The sequence below is a fragment of the Amblyomma mixtum genome, chromosome 4 (assembly GCF_055824585.1).
Source record: "Amblyomma mixtum isolate Tamu chromosome 4, ASM5582458v1, whole genome shotgun sequence".
Taxonomy (NCBI): Eukaryota; Metazoa; Arthropoda; class Arachnida; order Ixodida; family Ixodidae; genus Amblyomma; species Amblyomma mixtum.
In genome coordinates this window covers 31,052,721-31,075,341 of record NC_143015.1, presented here as the reverse complement: position 1 = coordinate 31,075,341, position 22,621 = coordinate 31,052,721, and the positions used below count along the sequence as shown (strand labels likewise).

The window sequence follows — 22,621 nt, the reverse complement described above, 5'->3', positions numbered from 1 at the left end:
ATAGGAAAACAGAAAAGCTGTAAGCGTTGCAAAGGAGTCTGAAAGGTGCAAAGAAAGCGCTTTATTGCCTCTCGTTCCCCACGTGGAGTGATATATTATTGTGATAGAGGCTGAAATTAGTTTTTGAGTTTAACATCCTGTGCAGCATCAGAATGGGATCATTAACGCAAATTTAATCCAAATGCGGGAGCTACAACACTTCAGTATGTAATGAAGGTGAAATTTTGCAGTCGTATCGAAGGTAGATCAATATAATATATTTAGTTTGGTGTGTAATCAGGAATTTCAGGCTTTTTAAAGATTAAGGATCTCCTAATACGTATTGCCACCTGGTGTTCTCAGGTGGCGCTTGAAAAGGAAGACGTTGAAGTGTCTCACACTGGCTGGCTGCCGTATTCTGCTGGTTAGCGACCTGTCACCCTATCTTCCGTTACATATTTGGGGGTAGGCGCTGGGTTAAGATCCCTGTAGATGTCTCATACTCCTCCGGATACCCTGGGCTCCAGTCCTTCGCTAATGGACACCCCTGTGCACCGTACTAGCCGGAGAAACCAAGGCCTACCTCCCGAACACGGGCCTTTGGAGTCTGCCAGAGCACCCACCCATCGACCTGTCAGGCCAGCTGCAGCCTACTACACCTTGCAGAATCCGCGACTGCCCAAACCATTCCACGGCAGTCAGCTCGAAGACGTCGAAGACTGGCTTGTCGAGTTTGAACGGGTGGCCGCGTTCAACCAGCGGGACGACGCCACCAAGCTTCGAAACGTCTTCTTTAGCCTGGAGGATGGTGCACGTACCTGGTACGAGAACCGAGAAGACGCCTTAACTCTTTCGCTACCGCAGAAAAATGGACGGTTTGGAGTGTACGGAAAGAAAAATTTTTTTCACAAGAACTAATACACCCAGCACATATTGCAATGCATGAAATTGTAGCTTATTAGTTACACTTCTGAATGAAACAAACAGAAGAGTTGTGTGTGCGAAAGTAAATGAACATTTATTTGTGAAATTTGCTAAAAACACAAAAAAAGTATATAGCAAAAACAAAAATTACCGGCTGCTCTAAGCCAGAACTTGATTACAGGAAAACTGGAATATACACACTGTTGCACATGTTTATAGCTGTCAGTATTCACAGTTTCAGCTATGAGAAAAATTTAGTGCACTTTCCATGGCCTGTCAAGTCAGGGGTCATGACTGTGGTGCCACTGTGAAGAGGAATCAGGGGTGAAGATGTGATGCAGAGGTAGAGTGACAAGTGCTTCACATAAGGTTTTATCTTTGTTCCTCCCTTGTTCTCTGATAGCCGAGCTTGCAGTTTCTTCTTTTTTTAATTTTTTTCGATTGGTGTTGAATGGATTCTATGGGAGGATTGGGGGCGTGAACTTCATTTCCCTCATCATACCCGAAGATTTCTTGAATGAGCTGCTCCCTGCAAGCCAGCTGATAAAATTTGGCATTTTAGGCAAGCTCTAAAACATCAGAATCAATGAAATAAGTTTTAGCGATGTGGTTCGAAAGCCAGGACACTTTCCAAGTTTTGCCAATAGATGCTGCCGTCACTGAATCATCCAGGTCCGTTACGTGCAAAAAAACGAACAAAAAAAGCGAAAAACCAATTTTGAGAAATGATTTTTGATGGCAGAGGGCCAGAATAGATTATTCTGGTATTTCAGTAGAAATAAAGTCTCGGCAGGTCAACAATTCCAATGTATATGATGATTCCAATGAACATCAGCATCTCCAACAGATTCACGTCTTCCCATGAGCCGTCATGCCGAACTTGCTGAAAATCTTCATCCATGCATACTTATTAGTGTTTCTGCACACGGTCTTCATCATTTCCGCCGTGAAGAGCATCAAAAAAAAGTCGAGAAGTCGAGCTAATCTCCGAGCGCCGCTCCGCAGCGATGTGCCGATATGGACACCTAGCTGTCGTCTTGGTTGAAAAACGCGACGCGACCTTGAGCATTTGGCAAACTGCCTTCGCCATATGTTGTCAAGACCCTGAAGCACAAAAATAAACCACTCTCATCAATTACAAACCGTATCAACCGCAGAAAACCCACAGCGAACGAAAACAGAACTTACATGCAAGTACGCGCTGACGTTCCAGGCTCCCGAGGCGAAGTCTCGCTGTCGAAACCGAAATCCAACGCTTGTACATTGTTGCCCGACTAATAACCGCTGCTTTCGTCGCAAAAAACGAAACCGAAACCGGCCGACGTACTCGGTGTCAGCTTTCGTTTTCGAGGAGCGCACGGCGACGCGGACGCCATTTTCTCCGGCTGACGCCGCTGCGGCCGTTCAAAGTTTTATTTTTCACGGCGCCCCCTCATCTCAAAACACTGAAACCAAGGCTGCAATCGAAAGAGCAGTTGTTGAGCTCGCTAGCTAGATGGCGGAGCGCATACACGACTCTCCAAAATGAGCTTTTTTGTGCGGGCGATTTGAATCGATCATATGCGATCGATGGCCTATGGCGCGGTAGCGAAAGAGTTAACATCATGGCGTGAGTTCCGCCGACGCCTGCTGGAGATCTACACCAGAACGGATCGTCGAGAACGGGCTGAACGGGCTTTGCAGTCTCGCATTCAGATGCCGAATGAGACTGTAACCATGTACGTGGAGGATATGACTCAGCTCTTCCGGTGAGCTGACCCGGCCATGCGCGAAGAGAAAAAGGTGCGCCAACTCATGCGTGGCGTAAAAGAGCAACTTTTCGCTGGCCTCGTGCGCAGTCCACCAGGGACTGAGTTCCTTACGGAAGCGGTCAAGATGGAGAAGATGCTCCTGCGGCGGTCTACCACCTACGACAGGCCGGTACTCGCCGCGTCCACCAGGGACTGAGTTCCTTACGGAAGCGGTCAAGATGGAGAAGATGCTCCTGCGGCGGTCTACCACCTACGACAGGCCGGTACTCGCCGCTTTGGCTACAGAACCGTTTCCTACCTTCGGGGCTAACCCTGATCTCCGCGAGCTGATCAGCTCCGTTGTGCGCGAAGAGCTCCAGACGCTGTTCGGTGCTCCCCTGCCGACGGCCGGCTCTCTCGCTAGCCTCGTCCGCGAGGACGTTCAAGCCTTGAGGCCTTCGTTCCCATCCGTTGACCCGCCGCCTTTTCCCACAGAGTGCCGTCGGCCAACGTATGCTGAAGCCTTGCGATGTCCTGCGCCGTCTTCGGCGCAGTTTCCTCCGTCCAATCAAGGCTCACTGTTTTCCGCACACCCTGACACGTACTACATCCACAATCGACGATCGCCCCAGCGGAAGACGGACCTGTGGCATGCTCCAGATCGGCGGCGTCTGTGCTTTCACTGCGGGGAACCCGGTCATCTGTATTGCCAGTGCCCATATCAACAGCTTGGGCTGCAGGGGTTCCCTGTCGACATGCCCCACACACCATTAGGTCAACGACCCCGGCACATCGAGGTCTACGTGGCCCAGCAGCTCATGGCGACAATTCCCCAGCGGCAGCCTCGGTCTCCATCACCACGACGACCTTCGCCAAAGCCCCAGAGCTACTACTGGATGGCGCAGAGAGGTCGCCAAGCCCCTGCCGGGGAAACTAAAGAGAGCGACCTCCGGGTACGAGGCCGCTGGCAAACAATGCGAACAAGACCCCCCGACAATGCGAACAGCGACCCACCGCGATTTAAAGGCAACGACTGCAGTACCTGAACTCGGAGATCAATTCTCGTTGGATATACGCGTGCTGCTAGACCGCTATAAGGTTAGTGCTTTGATGGACACTGGCGCTGATCTCTCGATTTTAAGCGGAAAGCTAGCGGCACTTCTTAAAAAGGTAATGACGCCTTGGTCCGGCACTCAGATTCGCACGGCTGGCGGACATGTCGTAACTCCGCTTGGCCTGTGTACGGGAAGAGTCTGAATTCGCAGCTCCACATTTGTTGTCACATGTTGTCACATTTGTTGCCTAGTTCTACCTGACTGCTCCCGTGACTGTATCCTTGGCGTTGATTTTCTCCGGGAGTATGGAGCTATTATTGACCTCCAAAAGCGCACTGTCACATTCTCTACCGAGAAAGCTGATGCTTACTCCGAGGACTGTCAACGCCGCGCCGCCCTTTGAGTATCCACGCGCCTGTGTTTTCGTGAGTGTTCACTGCGACGGACTACGTGAAGGGACAGCGGTCTCAGAAGGCAACCTGTCCCTTTTGCTCACCCACGGCATCTGCTCAGCGCGAAGTCTCATCCATCTCCGCGACGGCTGGTCTCAGCTCCTGGTGACTAACTTCACTAACGTGTCCCGGCACCTTTTTCGTGCTACTGCCATCGCATTCGCCGACCCCTTAGCGGATATTTCTGAATGTTTCGTGTTCGAAGCTGTTATACCTGTGCTCCGATCTCTTGACGCTCTTGACATCAGTCCGGACGTCTCGGTGACTAAACAGCGAGAACTACGTTCCTTCCTACTCGAATACGCTACCTGTTCCTCTTCTTCGTCGAAAGTACGGCAAAGTGCTCTCCTGAAGCACCGCATCATTACGCCCGACGATGGTCGCCCTATCCATCAGCAGCCGTACCGTATCTCACCGAAGGAGCGTGAGGCGATCCAAACGCCGGTGAAGGAGATGTTTTCAGATGGAATCGTTCAACCTTCCAGCAGCCCCTGGTCGTCACCTGTCGTGCTGGTGAAGAAAAACGATGGGACACTCCGCTTCTGCGTTGATTATCGAAAACTGAACAACATCACTAAAAAAGACGTCTATCCGCTGCCTCGTATCGACGACTCGCTCGACAGACTTCGTCGCGCCCAGTACTTATTCTCAATTCTCAGTCCGGTGGAGCATCGGGAGACAGAATAACAGCCTTCTCTGCTTTTAGGCCGAGCCCTGCCGCCTACCGCCCGCTGTTTGCCTGGCTACGTTCCGCTTTCCTGCTGACCTGTCTGGCGGATGGGGGAGGGATCGTCGATGAATGAAGAACAGCGCAGAACTACCTGAAGAACGTGGCGAAGGCGATTTCGTCGCTGCTTGCGCGGGCTACGGTGGTGACGTCACGGACCACAGCTTTAAAAGGACAACACTTGTGATGCCAGCTCGCAGTCCGGTGGAGCATCGGGAGACAGAATAACAGCCTTCTCTGCTTTTAGGTAAGCAGCCTTTTTGTGGAAGTTGTGCTCTCTTTTTTGCTCCACCGGACTGCACCATTCCTTGAGCTGAATTATGCCGCAGAAGTGTGTGACATGTTGTAAATGCTTTGAAAAAGATGAGCAACATCTAATTTGCAATCGGTGCAAGAAAAGGTATCATGCTGGCAAATGTTCGGGCGTGTACAGCAGGAATTTGAAGAAAATGAATCAGGGTGAAATCAAGGCTTGGGAATGTGGCACGTGTAACAGAGAAGGAAAAGATGATGAAACTGATTCAGATAGCAGTGATGCGGAAGAACGCAGAAAAAAAGCACTATCTGAGTCAAGTGAGCACAGCTCTTTGGCTAGGCTGATTGGTGATCTAAACCAGAAGATAGAGGAAGTCTTGGGTAGGCTTGAAAATCTTGAAAGAAAGGTAGATAAGCAATGTAACTCAACTGAGGCCATTGAGAAGTCAACTGAATTTTTAGCAGCTAAGTTTGAAGATCTGCTGACAAAGGTGAACGATCAGCAGAAGGAAATTGCTGAACTAAAGAAAACCTCACAAGAACTGCAACAAAACATGCAAGAAAAAGATAACGAAATCGCAAAGCTCAGAGAACGAGTAGAAAGTGGAGAACAATATTCGAGACGGAAGAATATTGAAATACACGGCGTTCAAGAAGCAGAGGACCAGGATCTGTACCAGGTCCTAGTGGACCTTAGCAGGAAGCTTGATCTGCCGGTGCCTGAAAAACACTCACTTGAAGCTGTGCACAGATTAAAGGCACAGAAAGACAAAATCGCACCCATAATAGTGAGGTTTACAGAGCGGAAAACAAGGGACTTGTGGCTGACAAAGAAACACGCCCTTCGAAGCGAAAATATTTTCGTGAATGAAAACTTCACGACAGCATAAAAAGAACTGTTTGGGAAGTGCAGAAAGCTCGGCAAGGAACTCGGGTATAAATTTATCTGCACACGGAATGGCAGGTTTCTAGCCCGCAAATCGGAAGGCGCTAGTGTGATCGTCATTGCCACTGAGAATGATCTTGCAAAAATGTCTTAGATGGCTTCATTCGATTCCTTCCGCGATTGGGACCTACACGTTTCCAACGCTACAGCTGAAAACAAGACAAAAGGAGAGCTTGGCTTAATACACGTAAATGTGCGGAGCATAAAGAAGAACTGGGATCAGTTATGCGCATATTTACACGCTAGGCTTGCTAACTTTGACGTAATAGTGATCACAGAGATCAATCTCGATACAAGCAAACTGAGTAGGTATACACTGACCGGGTACTCTCAGATTGCTTTATGCAGGGAAACTCGAAAAGGCGGAGGAGTAGTTATATATGTAAAAGATAACTGGGTATTTCATAATATCGCAGTAAAATTCAAGTATGCGGAAGTTATTTTTGTCACCTTGAGCAAAATGGATGTTACCTACACCATATGTGCGATATACAGGCCGCCGAACATGAACACAGATCTGTTTTTAGAGGAACTAAACTCTCTACTAAAGAAATACATGAATGAGCAGCACCTTATATTGGTAGGGGACTTCAATATTGACGTGATGCAAGTATCGAGGAAGGCTGTTACAGATTACCTTAATATCATAGCTGAATATGGACTGGTAAATGTAATTAAGGACTACACAAGAGAGGAATACTTGGGCACGAAAATAACAAGGTCATGCATTGATCACATTGTTATTCGGCTAAGAAATCAGTGCTACACAAGCGGTGTAATTAGAGTCAAACTAGCCGATCATTACTTTACGTCTCTTGTAATTATGTCTGACAAAAGGAATGCTGACTGTGACACCAGAATACAGAAACAGTACATAGATAACGAGAAAGTTGACAAATACATAAAAAACACGGACTGGAATGCGCTTTTAGTGTTAGACCATGTTAGCTTATATTCCAAGTTTACTGAAACGTTTAGGACGATATACGCAATGTCTACTAAAATCGTAATAATCAAACAAAGGAACCCTAATAAGAAATGGATCACGCGTGATATTGTTGAGTTGTGCTTTCAAAAAGACAAAGCATGGCAAAAGTGTAGAAAAGAACCTGGCAATGAGGATCACAGGGCAGAATTCCGAATGTTGCGAAACGCAGTGACGGCAAAGTTACGGCAGGAAAAAAGGAAATACATGATGCGTAGATTTGCAGACAGCAGAAATGACGTGAAAAAAACTTGGAGTACGGCAAACGAATTGATGGGCAGATCCAAAACAGCCGGTGTCGATGATACCATCCAACGAAATTTTCCAAAGGAAAACCTTCAGACTTTGTGTGACAGGTTCAATAAAACTTTTATCGCTGCAGCTGAGAAACTGAGAACAACGCAAAGTGACCGACATTATGAATATGAACCGAAACGCGCATGCGCGCACTCTGCATATCTCCCAGCGATGTCTGAAATGGATCTATGGAATATAATAAGGGGCATGAAAAAGATTAAACCACCAGGGTTTGATAAAATTCGCTCTCGGGATTTGTGCACGAACTTCAAGATTATCAAACAGGTCCTCCTTAAGATATTGAATGGGATATTCGAAACAGGTATAATACCCAAAGAATTGAAAATTTCAATTGTGAGGCCGGTTTACAAAAACGGTAAAAGAAATGACTGCACAAATTACAGGCCGATAGCGATATTGTCTACTATTGCACACATAATGGAAAAGCATATTGTCTCTGTAATGCAATCCTTTTGCGAAAAGTATTCCCTGAATAACATGACGCAATACGGGTTCACAAAAAATAAAAACACAACTTCTTTGCTAGAGGAATTCTCCGAGTATATAACCGCATCAATAGAAAATAATAACGTAGTCTTAGCTCTATTCTTAGACCTAAGCAAGGCTTTTGACACGGTAGAACACAACTTATTACTGAAGAAATTAATGAAGCTAGGTATCAGAGGACGCTTTTATCAATTTTTTGTAAATTATTTTTCCGACCGACTACAGTGCGTTAAACTAGAAGAGACATGCAGTGAACTTCAAATAATAAAGTTTGGTGTGCCCCAAGGGAGCACTCTCGGACCGATACTTTTGAACGTATATGTTTCCGACCTCGGCCTGCTACCGCTGAAATCAAAAATTTTCCAGTACGCAGACGACACTGCAATTGCTCTGGAAATTCAGGATTATAACACGGGATATCAAAGCTTTCAAGAGGACTTATCAGCGATAGTAGATTGGTTCGCTTATAATTTAATTTTTATAAATGCACAAAAAACGAAATTAATGTGCTTCAGAAATCCTCATAAGGCGCTTTCGTTAAATAGGGACATATATTTGCATTCTTCTAATTGTAGTTCATGCATCTGCCAACCATTACAGTTCGAGCCAGTGGTCAAGTATTTAGGAATTTTTTTTGACCAGCACCTCTCCTGGAGTGACCATGTCATTTACGTTTGCAGAAAACTGAGGGCTGTCGCAGCCATGATGTATAACCTTCGAGGGAAAAGTCCTGTCAACATTCGAAGAACTGTATATAAGTCATTAGCCGAAACAATTATCACATACGGTATCACCTTGTATGGTACGTGTTCTGACCACAAGAAACAAAATATTAACCGAATAATTAAAAGAATTGTCAATAGCATAGCCTATGGAACGGAATGGGAACATATAGAGACATGAGAAATACTGCATACTAGGAATACTTCCAGTGCATGAGCTATTTAAGTATACTGTGTTGACCCGTTACTATTATTCTAACAATTTTAAGCTATTAGTAAAGAAAGATGTATTACTACGAAAAACTGAGAAATATGTTAAACCACGAGTCTTTACAAACTATGGAAAGAAAGCCAGAAATTATTATGTACCTCAGATATTCAATGAACTAAGTGAGATACTGTACGATTTAAAATCACGAGCTGTAATGCTGAGAGAAGTAAGGAAATGGTGTTCAACTTTGTCTTGTAATGTGTGATTTTTTTTTTTGCCAAGTGGGAAACTTGACGGGTTTCTTTTTTTCGTTTTTTTTTTACATTTTATCGTTTTTATATTTTGTTCGCATATGACTGTATTACTTGTATTTACCTTGCATTATTATTTTTTCCCGTTATGTGAACATTGTGAATGTATATTGCTTTATATCCTAGTTTAAGGATGCAACACTGGCTGCCTGGTCTTCTAACAAGCACTATGTGCTTAGATTGACCAGTACTTCTTTTTGTACACTTTGTTATGAAATAAAGACTTCACTTCACTTCAATTGATTTAAAGAGTGGGTACTGGCAGATAGAGGTCGACGAGCGGGACAGCGAAAAAACGGCTTTCGTGTCCCCCGCAGGACTGTACGAATTTAAAGTGTTGCCTTTTGGGCTATGTTCAGCACCGGCAACTTTCCAGCGGATGATAGATACCGTTCTCGCTGGACTTAAACGGCAAATTTGTTTGGTTTATCTCGGTGATGTCGTCGCATTTTTCGAAACCTTTGCCGAAGACGTTGAACGCCTGAGGACAGTACTATATGCCCTCCGATCGGCCGACTTAACGCTCAAACCTGAGAAGCTCCATTTTAGGTACAAAAAGTTGAAGGTTCTCTGTCACATTGTGAGTGCCGATGGCGTTAAGCCCGACCCCGAGAAAACTGCTGCTGTCGCCGACTTTCCTGTTCCTACAACAAAGCAAAATGTGCAACGCTTTTTGGGTCTGTGCGCATATTACCGCCGCTTCATTACCGTATTTTCAAAGATTGCCGCACCCCTGTGCCACCTCACTCGCGATGATACACAGTTCGTGTGGGCCACCGAGCAACAGGAGGCTTTTGAAGAGCTGCGCAGACGACTGCTAATAACCCCTGTTCTTGCGCACTTTGATGAAGAGGCTGAAACCGAAGTCCACACCGACGCCAGCAACGTCGGTCTCGGCGCCGCACTTGTCCAACACCAAGGTGGTGTGGAAAGTGTCAGCGCGTATACAAGCCTCACGCTTTCTCCTGCTGAAACAAACTATTCGACCACAGAAAAAGAATGCCTCGCGGTTGTGTGGGCAACCATGAAATATCGTCCTTACCCCTACGGCCGCCCGTTCAAAGTAGTTACCGACCACCATTCTTTGTGCTGGCTAACCAATCTTCGCTACCCCTCGGGGCACCTAGCCCGATGGAGCCTCCGCCTCCAAGAATTCGACTACACTATTGTGCACAAATCTGCCCAGACGCATGAAGACGCTGACGCACTCTCTAGCGCACCCGTCGGGTTAGCCGATTATAGCACAGAGGACGAGAGTGGTTTTATTGGAGTTGTCTGCGACTTAGACTTAATGACCCGACAGCGAGCTGACCCAGACGTGCGACCTATCAATGATAATCTGGAGGCCCGAGTTTCTGACGTACCTCGACAATTTTCTAGAAACCTGCCGGCCTTCTGCCTCCGGAACGGCATTTTGTTTAAGAAGATCTCCAGCGCTGTTGACCGAGCGCACCTCCTCGTCGTTCCGGCAGACCTCCGCGCCGATATCCTTCTTGTCACGATGAGCCTACCTTCGGCCACTTGGGCTTTGCCCGCACACTTGCACGCGTACGCCGGGCGTATTATTGGCCCAAACTTTCTCACGCCGTCCAATGTTACGTCAGAGGCTTCCGCAAGTGCCAACGTCGTAAGGCGCCTCCTCTCAAGCCATTGGGTTTGCTCCAACCTACTGAACCGCCTCGGTCGCCGTTTGATCAAATGGGCATCGATCTTCTGGGCCCATTCCCTGTGTCATCGGCCGGTCATAAATGGATCATAGTCACGACCGACTATTTAACAAGGTATGCGGAAACTAAGGCGGTGCAGCGCGGCACGTCATCTGAGATGGGCCAGTTTTTTATGCAACAAATCGTGCTTTGTTATGGCGCACCGTCCCACGTAATCACTGGTCGAGGTACGGCGTTTACGGCACAGCTCATGCGCGATGTGTTCGAGCTCAGTCACACAAGCCATCGCAAAACTACTGCCTATCACCCACAGACAAGCGCGCTCACAGAGAGACTCAATAGAACGATCGGCGCCATGATCGCAATGTATAAATAAGGGAGTAATTACTCATTGGCATCCACCCGAGCGCAGCCATACGGCTACAAAGGAAAGCTATACAGCTTTCTCAGAAACTTCGTAGTTAAAGAAAAATTCGTCCTGTTCCGGGGATCGAACCCAGGACCACCGCATCACCGGAGCTTTCTCAGAAACTACGAAGTTTCTGAGAAAGCTGTATAGATTTCCTTTGTAGCCGTATGGCTGCGCTCGGGTGGATGCCAATGAGTAATTACTCCCTTATTACAAATCTACTCCACCTTGGGGGATTCCCCTAAAACATTTGATCGCAATGTATATATACAGACTCGCAACACAAAACCTGGAACAAGATTCTCCCGTACGTCACATACGCCTACAACACGGCCACCCAGGAGACGACCCGCTTTACACCATTTCGTCTGGTCACGGACATGACGTTCACAAGATGCTGGATGCAATGCTTCCATGCTGCACTGAAGACCACGCACTCACGCCAAACGCCGAGCAGTTCGCTCAGCGCGCCGAAGAAGCATGGCAACTTGCCCGTATTGACATTCAGCGGCAGCAGAGCACGGATGCGCGCCTCTACAACAGCCGGCATCGGCACGTCGAATACCATCCCGGTGTGGACCCCGGTGGCGTGTTCGCCAAATGCAGCCGGTACAGCCAGCGATGAGAGCGCCGCCCACCGGCAGGTAGCAGCCACATTAAGGCTGGTTATAAATATTCATTCAGAACGACGGCTTGACATCGCCGCTATGGCGCAGTGGATTAGAGCCACGTGTTGCGTATGGAAGGTCGGCCGTTCGACTCCGCTCTCTGTACTGTAATTTTATTGTTTTTTTAATTTCATTTTTTTCCAAGTTTTTCCCTTTTAGGCCGCAAATCGTGATGCTTAGTGGCATATAACGCCGTTTAAGAGGATTTATTATCCCTTTTAGGTAAGCCGTTGTGACAACCTTCAGTCACCGTGATCAATTCACCGTGGTTTCGAGCCTTGTGGTTGTACAGGCTGCAGTTGGCGAATACGCACCCCGGTGAGCCGCCCAGGCTTGTCTGAAAAACTGATGTGCCGTTACTTTAACCCTACACAGCTTTACGCTGCGCCACAGAAGTGACCTAGGTAGTTCTTCCTGCCGGAACTGTACAGCCTCAGCGTCGCCCACCCCTCTCTGAATTTGTGCACGTAGTCCGCATGAAACCATACTTCACGCGGTAATAGACAGTATGCTCAGTGTTCCGCTAGTTGTCGCGTGGGACACCTTCGCCTACCTCCCTTGTACATTTTTCTGTGCGTGTACTGTTTTTTTTCCTTTTTCATTGCTCGTGCTCCATCCCCGCTTTTATAATTTTCTTTTTTGGGGGGAGGAGGAGGAGGAGAAGGTAAACTTTAGAGGTCTTAGGCGCGGATTGGGGTGATGTTCCCCTCCCCGCGGTCGGCTCCTCTTTTAGGCCGGACGCCAGGTGGCCGACCGACGATGTCGTTCGGCGACCTGTTCGGCTCGCTCTGTAGCTCGAAGTTGAACCTCCGGGCCTGAGCTGAGCAGCGCGGCCTCCCACTAAGATTGGGTAGAGAGCTGCAGACTGTGCGATGGCTTGTCTTGAGTACATGAGCACAGGATGTGCGGTGTGTCTGCCTTTTGCTGCCCACAGAGAGAACAGACGGGGCTGTACTGCTCCCGGAACCATATGGAGTACATGTACGGATTAAAGAAAGTGTCTGTTTGGAGCTGCCGCCAACTGACTTGTTGTGTTTTACTCAGGGATTTATGTGGTTCTGGGAAGATCTGTCTCTTTCTTGAAGTGGGTAGTAATTTCTTTGTAGGTTGTCATTCGCTCCTTGGCCGACCTGAGCTCGAGGTAGCGCACCTGTCTGTTAACCACGAATCCTCGGGCAAATTGGTGCGCCGCCTCGTTTCCAGGATGATCCGAATGGGCGGGGACCCAGATCAATGTTATCTGGCGGGTATTGGAGATTTTTTGTAAGATTTTGATGGCTGCTGAGTGGGCCCTTCCTTTTGCAAAATTTCGAATTGCTGTTTTGGAGTCACTTATGATGTATTTGGCAGTGGTGGAGGTAATGGCTAAAGCTATGCCAGCTTCTTCGGCCTCCTCCGGAAATTTTGTTTTATCTATTGTCGCCGATGCAAGGGGAGAACCACGATGATCGACAACTGCCAGAGAAAAGGCGTCTCTGTCCGCATGTTCTGCCACGTCCACGTGCGCCGTGTCTTTCTGAACTGAATATCTTTCGTGAAGTTTTTGTGCCCTAGCCTTTCTTCTGTCCGTATCGTAGTGTGGATGCATGTTTTTGGGCGAAATAGGGACTGTTAAGTGTTCGTGCACGTGTCTTCGAATTGGCAAGGTGTGTGTACGGATTCCTTCATATTGTATTCCTGCTTTCTTTAGGATGAAACGTTCCGTTTCAGTGCCTGATAGTCTTTCATATTGTTGCGGTGAGGTGTGCTTCTATCATTTCCGCTAAGGTGCTATGAATTCCTAACTGTAATAGTTTTTCATTTGGAGTATGACGAGGGAGGTTGAGCGCAATTTTGTAGGACTGTCTAATTAGAGAACCCAGGTCGTCTCTTTCTCTCACTGTGAGGGTGACGTATGGTGTAGTGTTGTTTACTCTGCTAAGAACGAAGGCTTGTATTAGTCTCCTGGTCTCGGCTTCTTTAACTCCTCCTCGCCTATTCGCGATGCGTCTGATGAGGAAGGAGATTTGGTTGACAGTGTTTCTCAGTTTCTTAATTAACATGTCGTTTTTTTGGTTTGACTGTATCAGCATTCCTAAGATTCTTAGTGTTTCCACTTCTGGGATGGCTGCCCCTTCCGCGCACATTTTGATCTCAGGCGCTTTATTTTTCCTTTGACGCTTTGGGTGTAGGAGGAGGACTTCAGATTTTTGGGGGGAATACGCGAGTCCCGCGGCCTGTGCCTCCTCTACTACTACATATGACGCTTGTTGTAGCGTATCTTGTATCGTGGCGATACTCCCCTTGGTGGTCCAAAGGGTGATATCGTCCGCGTACAGAGTGCTCTAGGTCTGGGATTTGGAGATATGCCACCTGGTGTTCTTAGGTGGCGCTTGAAAAGAAAGACGTTGAAGTGGCTCGCACTGGCTGGCTGCCGTATTTTGCTGATTAGCGACCTGTCGCCCTATCTTCCGTTACAGTATTAAGCTCTTCACCGAACTGTGAGGGTTCGCTCGCATAAGACACCGCTGGTATCCCGGAAAGTAAGACCTCGGGCCATCGCGTGCGCGGTCTCATAATAGAGTTTTAGTATAGCGTGCGTAGACATACGCAAAGGCATAGCGTACGCTATAAAATAGCATCAGTCGTACTGCGCATGCGCCAAACGTTCGCGTTACGTACGCTATTTTAAGAATTTGTCGTGCGTGCTCTTGCGTACGCCAGGAAAAACAGCGTTATTAACATGGCGGCGCCCACGTCGCCCGCTTAGGAGAGAAAATGTCATGTTACGTTGTGGGTTTTTAGGCACATTCATTACCCTTAAATGGAACGTATGATATTCGCTTTGCCTCCTCTCGCCGACAGCAGTCCGATTGAGTGATAAACTTGCCCTATTTTGGATTCTGTGTAACGATTCCGCCATTCCAAACCCTAGCAAAACTGGCTTGATTTGGATTTTTATGCCAAGGTAGTCATAGCCTTCCCAAAAGTAGCCGTTTCGGCTGTAGGGCAGTAGGGGTCCGAAAGAATGCTAGTACGTACCATGACTTTCTTAAAAGCCTTGCTCGGCTCGGCTACCTAAAAAAAAAGGATTTAAGAAAAGCTAGGCCCTGCCTCGACTGCGCAGTGCGCGACTCACCGGGGACGCCATGCAACCGGCTATCTACGTGATACGGCTTGAATCGGCGTGGCCTAGGTCTTGGCTAAGCGCGAAAAATACGACACGAAATGTTTTCACATTATAACACCAGATGGCGCCACTGCAGCCTTAGCAATCGTTGTGTACGGTAAACTAAAGGCGCTCTGGCGACTTCCTCAGTAACCTCTCGCTAAATGCTTGCGTATAGAGCTATACTAACACTCTCTATTACCTCGTACCCCATGATGCGCCCGCGTCCAAACAAATGCATTTGTTTTGCTGGAGCTTCGCTGACTGTGAGAATTTTTGCGGTTGTTGCGGATATTCTACCCGCGTCGTAATTTCTGATTGCCGAGGAAATAAATTACCAGCAAGCAGAGATCGAGCTGCTATCTTTGGCGTCCGATACCATGGCGCTTACCCTTTGCACCACAAATTGTTTCTTTAGTTTTTTGCTAACGAGATATCTTACGGAATACAGCATACCGATAAAGCGAAGTGTTAACCTACTCGTTACGAGAACTAATAAGAGCCCCATTGAGAGCCCTCACGTAATTTCTTGATGCCCCGTTGGGTTCTTCAGAAGCGCTTAAGCACTTTGAAATGTGGAAGACTAGGCGCTGATAGAGGAAATGTTCGATGATGGAGATGATGAAGACGAGGAAATATATTTACATGAATAAACACGCACAAAAACTTCAAGTTCCATAAGCAAAGTGAAACTGACAAATTGAACAAACTGTAACTTAAAGAGTCAGTCTACTGAATTTTATCGGCGATATTTTCTTTGCGGCAACCGATAGCTCATTACTCAAATTACCTTTTAGCCAGGTGTGGTGCCTTGAAGTGCGGTACAACATTTTACAATATAATTTATTGATGTGGAAACACATCTGTATGAGGTGGTAGTCTCATGTGGCAACCATCTGGATTTCCGCCGCGGGGCGACAAACATGGCGGCGCCCGTCGAAACCGGACCTCTCCCTTCGGACTGAATTCTCCTTGTTGCTGCCTTTTATGCGAAGCATACTAGCCGCACAACCAAGCTCTTCCTTGCTGCGCCGCGCGCAGCCGCGTAGCTACCCCTTGACCTGCATCGGCGCACCACCTTATATGACGTCACAACAGCTGTGAAAGCTGGGGCTCAACTCGTGCGCTCGCTTGCGGACGCGCAGCCTCCGCCGGCGGTATGCTTCGCATCCTAGGCTTAACCATACGCTAAGCCAGGCCATTTTTTCAGTGCGTTCACTGGCCATAAATGGGGCGCCGGTCTCTCGCTTTGTCTCATCTCGCCTATAAGAAAACGTATAAGTGATAAATTTGCTTTATTTTAATAATTAGAGCGACGATTCTGCCGTTTCTAGGCTTAAGTAGAGAGTTGGTTTGTTTACAGCAATGGTTCGCGTTCTGACAACCAGATGGCGCCACTATAGGCTGAGTTTATTTTTGCGTCTCTGCTAGCATACGGTGAACTAAAAGTGGGAATGTGCCTGCGTTTAAAGTACGTATAACTGTAAATATTCATGTGATTTACAGAAAAAAAAACGAGCGGTACGCCTTCTACAGTTTACTAGAACAAAACGTACGTTTCTGTGCCATTGGGGCATACTAACAGTACGTAGTATATTCACTTATGCTTCTACAAAGAAAGGCTAGCACCTGCACCAACAAAATGAACATTTGGGGTCGCCACCATGCATTTTTACGAGACTTTTAACGCCGAAATAAAATATAAATTCCTGCCTAAACCGGGAGCAGATACCTCGTTATTGATGTTATAGTGTGCCAACTACCAGAATATGCCATTATTTATGCACTCATCTCGGTGAGTAGACTGACCCTTTAAAGAACTGATCTCACTGAGAGAAACAGCAATCGAACACCTTACTTATCGACCGAAGGTCTCGGTTAAAGCCTTGGTATTCTTGAACTGCGTGGTCAGCCCGCAGCTTATAACTAGACTTGTGTCCAGAGCTTTTTCTTGCATTTGTATATGTTTCGCATATTGAGAAGTTAGGGCGGTCATGTGCCGAGGCCCAACTTAGACTTCGATTAACGAATGAAGTTTTAATATAGAGCAGCTACAGCTCCCGAAGGTTAAGCACAACCTCGAACCCAAGGTTTGGCAAAAAAAGAAGCACAACTGTATTCGCGAGTAAAATTTTTGGTAATGCAGTAGAGGCTAGGCAGGGAAGGAAAGGAAAAGAGAAAAGTTTTGTACTCCTCCAGTGCTCTTCATGATTCAGCCCCAGAGATTCACGCTTCTGCCATTCTAGCCCGAACAATGAATAACCCGCCACCACAGCGCGGGTACAAAAGGCCGTCTCTTTCCCTTTCCTCCCTAGCCTCTATTGCACTGCCAATAATGTTGTCCGTTCCGAACACCCTCTCCCCGCGGTAGTTCTTTCCCTTATCGCGTGGTGCTCTTTCCCTCTCCCCTTTCGCCACCGCACCTGCTTGTCACTTCTCGAAGGATGACTAGTTCTTCCTGGTTTTTCTGGCTAACTGACAGGGCTTGTAATTCGCTAGCTCATGCTTGATTTGTCGGATGACGGACGCACGCAGGAAATGAGCCTTGTGACACTTCGGCGCTGTCATGAATGCCTGCAAACAAAGGGTGCCCCTCGCGAAACTCTTCGAAGGTCCGAATCTTTCCGCGAAAGTGCCACGCAGATTCGCTGGCATGTTTTCTTGGAGCTGCCGCGGGTGACCGCGGTCAACAATGCTAGGAGTCGGCCGTCGTAGCATCGCTGTTCAGGCAGCAGTAACTTCCTCGCCTTTGTGTATGCTTGCGGGGGACGCGCGGATGGAAAGCTCCGAGAACTCTCCGCGCACACCGGAGGGGTACAGTGCACTCAAGCTAAAAGCAATTATGATGCTAACGAGGTCGTAATGAAGCGTGGCCATACACCTCACTTCTACTGGGTTTTTGGTGCAACAGCGCTAAAACGCTATGCCAGAGAACCGATGGGGTTGAGCGCTCCTAATTCTTCTCTAATGTTTTCTTACAAAGTTTATTGAATTACTACCGCCAGCCTAATTAACCCGAAACACTGAGACTGTACCAGTAGGAGAAAACAATTACGATTCTTCAGCCAGATCGCATGCTCAGGCTAATAGTTCCGCATTTGGCCCAGCACTGCTGATTAGTTTCACTCTACAGCCAGCATTATATTGCTCGGCGTTGTGCAATTCTTACTACGCCTTTGCGAAGGAAAACGGCACGAAAAATTGGTGTCGCGTGGGAATGAAAATAAGATTCCCGACACACTTAATGTTCCTTCCATTAACCTCACAGTCTGTGCAATTATAAATTTTTCGTTTTTTCAATTATTATCACACGAAGCTGTCTTAGCTGTAATGTGTTTTGAGTGTTTCACGTCTATTAAGGCCATTACTGCAAGCAAGCTATTTATGAAAAAAAAACTATAGTGCTGTTAATATGCCATTACAGATCGCGATTAACCTTTGATGCTCGGCGCAACAAAAACAGCTCGCGTTTTGCACTGCCCATAGATATCAGTACTATTGCACTGCTCATAAATATAAGCCCTCGTTCTCACTATATTAGATATGGCGAAATTCACCTAATACACGCTAATCCGTGCTAGCGCTTCACTACCGAATCGAAGCTGTAGAATAATCTCATGCAATAGGCTTCGTTTAGTTGTGCACGTTGCTCAAATATGAGGGAGAACGCATCACTCACGTTCAGCCAATAATCACTGCATATGTATCAGTGAAAAACATTTTTTTTCTTATAAATGGTTTTCCTGCAGAACTCAAATTCTCGTGAAACACTACAAATTTCTACGTTGAAGAAACAACAGAGTTCCTCCTTATATGAAAACTCACTGTTCCTTTTTTGGATAACACAGAACAAAGTAATCAACGGGTGAAGGGGGCCTCAGTCACTGGCCAACGTTTCGGCAGTGCATTTATCTCTGGGCAGTGCATTTATCTTTTGCAGGTACTGCTTGAGAGGCTCGAAGTAAAAAAATGCCACAAGAGGAAAACGCGCTACACTTGCTTTCCTCAAAGTTTTCCGCCTTTTAACTCATTTCAATTTTTTTTTTTGCTCTGATTCAGAGTTTTGTTTCTGTACGTTGGGAATTCTCGGTTGTATTTTTTGCATTACAGGATTCCGTGGCCGGTAGCGCTTTTGCTCAACGTTCACATGACCATTCACGCAAACAATAGCTCTAAGCTGAACTCAACTACATGACGTTTGCATGGTTGTTAAAATGGCTTTAGTCTCTTTGTAATCCTCTTTCTATTTTATTTCTTGCGTCCCCAGTGAATTTGCGACTCCATTCTTTGTTTTGGAAAAAGTATAGCCCCGCCGCAAGAATCTCTTCGCATCTTACCTTTCCACTCATAATGCGAGCACTCTGTGGCACTTTAATGCTCTGCAGTGGTAAATATGATTAATGCTAATTAGTGAGAAGAAAGTGTAAGCTATTCCCACAAGTTTCGTGCAGTTTTCATGGCTTCGAAGGTGCGAACGCAAAATTCACTATCGAGTTTGGCAGCTGAATCGTGTTAAAAGAAATCCAAACATATTAAATTCAAAAGATGTTTCTCATTATAAGCATTGACGGTTCGAATATACGGTACTGGATTGTACAAGAGGAGACCACATATGCACGAGGAGATTTCATGATATATTCAGATCAGTGTTTTTCCGAGCAGCCTTGCACAAAACTTTCAAGACGTTTCATCACAAACATGAACCGTTCAGCCTGACAGAAAAAAAAAGACTCCAGAAATTGCGGCAAATAAGTGAAAAAGAAAACAAATTATGTTTCACTACGAACACCTGGAAAGGAGGTGTTTGGTACGAATTTACTCGCCTTCGCAAATATGAACTTCTGTAAAAATTATTTCGTCGATCGCCTGCAACGTTCGTGTTTAACATCCGGTAATGGAAGCCGCATGTCCTAGAAACTTTGTGACCATGCGCAAGGAGTTGGAGCACGGTATCTAAGCTAGCAGAAATTTTGTTTGACGCTTCCTCCTGTTTACTGAAAAATACTTTCAAATTAGCAACAAATCACAACGTATGTTTTGAAACCAAGTTATTTCTGGATCGCTGGCGGAAAAATGCTCAAGTAACCTGGAATGATCCGTGCATTAATATCTTTGGACCATCCAAATTTCTTTGCACAGCATTTTCGAAAGTCAGTTTCTGAAATAAGAGCTTGAAAAAGAAGCCAACCAATCCGCTGAAAATGAACAGCAGAAAATGACAGGAGTCAGGCCACGCCATGCGTGCGGATCGAAAAGAACCAATGTACAAGAGGATAAAGGAGGGGCTATCTCAGCCGTCCGTAAGCCGGTGATCAACGACTTGGTTTACGGTCGCTTAGGGGCTCGCTCCACTTTCAAGTAGGGAGATCTATAATTTATGACGACTTTCTTCAAGCCTGTCTTGATCGACGACGACGGGCTGAAAATATCGCACAGCTGTTGACGCATCCTCTCTGCTCGGCTCTACATCTATTTTTAAAAGTCAACTTTGACGTTGGAGGCATGAAGCGCTGGTTGGCACTTATATTGGAAGTCCTCTGAAAGAAACATTCCCAATCCTTGTTCGTCGCAGGCACTGAAAGTGAACATAGAGAGAGAAAGAATGGAAAGGCAGGGAAACACGTGGCAAGGGGGACGGAGAGAAAGAACGAAAGGAGGAGAAAAATGGGAGGTAACTTTTCACGAATCCGTTGGCCATTACTATTGGGTCCACACAGCAAACACTGAAAGTTAAATAACCTTGAACTCAACCCTGTATCCTTTATGAACTTAAAAAAAAACCTTCACAGCAGTCCATTGAGATGAAGATTTAGACTAAAGATCCACAATCTTGGATTCCTTAAGGGGACGAGGATCTAAGCAGCGGAGCTTTGCAGCCAAGAAGACACGCTCACGCTCAAACCGAAGGCAGTCACACAGTACTTGCTGAAGTGCGTTCTCGCGCCCGCATTTATGACACGCAGGAGAGTCTCCCATCGCTATTTAGTGGGAGTAGGCATATGTAAACTCAACTGCTAGCCACATGCGACACAACAGAAGAAGAGGCCGGGCGGTAGGGTGAGTTCAAATATGAGGTAAAGGCGGTGCAAACGGCATGCAAAGTTTCCAGGAACAGACCATGACGCTAAAATCGCCTTTAGGCCAAGCACTCGGAGATGTCTTGCTGCGTCGGCTCTTGTGAGTGGTATCCGGACAACATTGGCAGTGCCGTAGCCCGATCAATCTGCACTGTCAGCTAAGTCGTGTGTGACCATGCCACTTTGTCCTGGAAGCCAATGGAAGACGATGTCAGTACCCTTTTCCAGTGCCCGGTGTTGCAGATGTCTCATCTCCGCTACTAGTTACTCATGGTCGCCATGTCGTAAACAAGGATAGAGATATTGTAGAACAGCTTTAAAATCGCAGAACACAGCCCATAACCGAGACCCTGAATTGATTCCGATGGACATAATTTATGCGTTTTTGGGTTCACATGCTCTTTCCGGGGCGGAGTCGGAAAGGTTTAGAGGGCCTTTTTCATCTCCGCGCTTAGTGGATGCCTGACCTGTTCAACTTCGGGGGTAGTTTACGGCGCCCTTCGTTCGCTATAACCGAGTGGTGCGGCCCAAGTTGTTTTTTGTGTCTGCTACGAATCGCCACATCTTTATGCATATTTTGACGGTGGAACCACACCCGTTCGTAATAAGTGAGCGTTCGTTACATCTGCGGTCATTATAAATGAGCTTGACTACATCCGTTGAATTCGCTCTAATACACTAGTCTAAAGAAAGACTAGGTAAGACTGCTGATCTATGGGTAGAGCAAGTAATGACCGATCACAACCCTTGCCGTCTGCCCTGTGGAGAGGTCGTACAGGTATCCTAAGGAAAAGCGAAGAGTGGGGAAACCGAGTGTAAGCGCACAAAGTTCTCTCACGACCATGTCTAGAACAGACAGACGAGCACTTAGACGCCTATTAAGCATAGTTGCCAGAAAAGGGGTTGTTTGCAGCTTTGAAAATAAATGCCCTGAAACAAGCGGCCGGACATGCGGGGACAACAGACTCACCAGACTATATCAAGGGCGAGAAAAGTTTTGTAAACGCACAGGCTCCCTTTGATAGGGCACCAGAAAGAGTTACAAAAATTATATGCAGTGCAAGTATACATTCTTCCTCGCAGAATAGTGCACATGCAAGAAAGATGCAACGCAACATCGCAACGAAGATGTTGTCCGTTTGTGTCCGTGCAGGAACGAAGCGTTCTAAACACCACGAAGCGTGCTTTTTATCATACTCTTGTCATCAGAAAAAAAAAAGAGGTCGATGTCACCATAATAAGCAAAACTCATAATTTCTCACTGTACTAGCGAGAAGCCATGATTAGCTGTGCTTTTCAAGATACTGAGCTATAGGGGCTCGAGATATATAACGCGAGTCAAAAAGGCGGCATCAAAGAGGTAATTTAAATAAAATATTGTGACGGACTAGAAGACGACGAAGCGGGGAGTGCCGCATGCAGGAGCGCTCGTGCTAGGCTCGCAGACATTAAGTCATGTATCATCGCCATCGGTCATGCAGTCCTGTCTTCATCGCTTGCCGTCACGTAACATTTGGTGTAAGGTGCTGGGTACCTTCTTCATCCCGGTCC

The 22,621-nt window shown here is 46.7% G+C and overlaps 1 pseudogene; it reads left to right on the top strand.

Annotated features, from left to right (window-relative positions):
• Positions 1-471: 471 nt before the first annotated feature.
• LOC149346069 (uncharacterized) lies at positions 472-14,088 on the top strand (annotated as a pseudogene).
• The last annotated feature ends 8,533 nt before the right edge of the window (positions 14,089-22,621 follow it).